We start from the raw sequence: 1902 nt of genomic DNA on the forward strand, positions 1-1902 counted from the left end.
GAGGTCCGGGGATGAGGGCCTCGAGGTCCTGGGATGAGGGCCTCGGGGAACGGCGCCTCGAGGTCCGGGGATTAGGGCCTCGGTGAACGGCGACTCGAGGATCTGGAGGTGGGGGGTGGGCCTCGGGGAACGGTGACTGCAATGTTAGCAATTCTTTTGGAACCACTGCACTGACAACTTTTGTGTTGGGAAGGTAAGATCGTGATTCATACTTATAAACAAGTAACGACTTCTCTGTCCTGTAGAAATATGGTGTACGTGACGACGCACAACTAATGGTATTGAATATCCAACTACCCAAGTGCATGTGATAAGTTACTTTAGCCTTACCTAAGGATGCTACTTGATATATGAGAGAGAGAAAATGGTCCATGTCTATGAATTTGCTAAACTTTGTTTCACCAAGTTTTTGTACCGTAAATATTGATTTTACAACGAAGTTGCTGAGGGGGGCGAGCATTAGAGTCAGACCTGGTAGTTCAATGGAACAATTGCTTAGCTTTGTGCATATATTTGTATTCTTGTTATCTAACTGATACTCTGTTGTGTTTTAGGCTATTAATGGTGGCAAATGCAGGAGACTGCCGAGCAGTACTTTGCCGTAATGTCAATTGACATGTCTCAAGACCAGACTAAATTATCCATCAGAGAGGAGGCGTGTTGAAGGTGGATTTATTGATGATGGCTATCTTAATGTATACTATCAGCCCACCTTGGGGGACTGGGACATGAAGCTGCCTCGTGGCTCTGCCTCTCCTCTGATTGCAGAGCCAGAATTTCGACAGATAGTTCTGACAGAGGATGATGAATTCCTTATTAGCTTGAATCTGGGATGTCTTGTCTAGTCAACAAGCAGTTAGTTTAGTGCGTCGAGGGATAAAGACGGCATGATGATCCTGAACTGTGTGCCAAGGACCTTGTCATGGAGGCCTTGCGGCTCAATACATTTGACAATCTCACTTGTATGCTTTACTTCCCCTGATCATCAAGAGTTATCACCAATGCGTCAAAGGAGATTAAGGAGCTGCAGCTTCTCTGCAGAAGCCTTGTATAGCTTGCAGAGCTGGTTAGACAACAAAGGGAGCCATTGATGGCGGTGCAAGCTGTTTGCAGATGCCTCATTTGGGCAGAATGAAGAGCAGCTATAGTTTTGGTAGTAAGATCTTTTTTTCCTGCTTTGGTATTTGGGTGGATGTATGTTACATACCATTCGTTGGTGAGTTGGGAGCTACACTGACTTTTAGTTTATTATGGCTGTTAGCGTATGGCCGTTTTTTATGTAACTCATTCTATTAGTTGTACATAATGAACACTTGTAGTTTTTGCTCCGTATAATAACTAGATTGCAACAAGTCTACTCCTTATTTATGATGCTAGTGAAGTGAGTTTAACCGCTATCTCCTAGCTGACTAGCCATAGATTGCAACGAGATGATAATTGCACGCCATAGGACCAATGGATGTTATAGCGACTCTTGGAATTCTCTCCCAAGAGTTATTATGTGTGGAACAGATCCAGTGGAGATGGGGTGGGGCCTGTAGCTCAGTGGATTAGAGCATGTGGCTACGAACCACGGTGTCGGGGGTTCGAATCCCTCCTCGCCCACAACCGGCCCAAAAGGGAAGTACCTTTCCCTCTGGGGGTAGGAAAATCATGATCGTGATAGCGAACCAAAAGCTATGGAACTTGGGTGTGGGTCTTTTGTCGAAATGGAATGGCTTTTCTTTTCATGTTGTTGAGTGGTTTCTTTCATTACTTAAATGACTGCCTTTCCATGATTTACTTCCAAAATTATTAAGGTTAATTATAACATATATTATATATATAATCAGATTTTATAGCCTTTGATAATTAGAGTGCCTTATTCCCAAATATAATGCTTCGTTTGAATTCATTCGAGTA

At 43.5% G+C, this 1902-nt stretch overlaps 1 long non-coding RNA gene and 1 other non-coding gene across 2 annotated transcripts in view; both read left to right on the plus strand.

Annotated features, from left to right (window-relative positions):
- LOC107060928 (uncharacterized) overlaps positions 1-1364 on the plus strand; it is a 6516-nt gene extending 5152 nt beyond the window's left edge. The window contains exon 3 of the long non-coding RNA XR_001473618.1: positions 555-1364. This is a non-coding gene — a long non-coding RNA (uncharacterized lncRNA). The remainder of the gene's footprint in view (positions 1-554) is intronic.
- Positions 1365-1531: 167 nt separating this feature from the next.
- Positions 1532-1605, plus strand: TRNAR-ACG (transfer RNA arginine (anticodon ACG)). The gene has a single exon. It is a non-coding gene; the product is annotated as a tRNA-Arg (tRNA).
- Positions 1606-1902: the final 297 nt, after the last annotated feature.

This window comes from Solanum tuberosum, unplaced genomic scaffold (genome assembly GCF_000226075.1).
Source record: "Solanum tuberosum cultivar DM 1-3 516 R44 unplaced genomic scaffold, SolTub_3.0 scf00104, whole genome shotgun sequence".
NCBI classification, from domain to species: domain Eukaryota; kingdom Viridiplantae; phylum Streptophyta; class Magnoliopsida; order Solanales; family Solanaceae; genus Solanum; species Solanum tuberosum.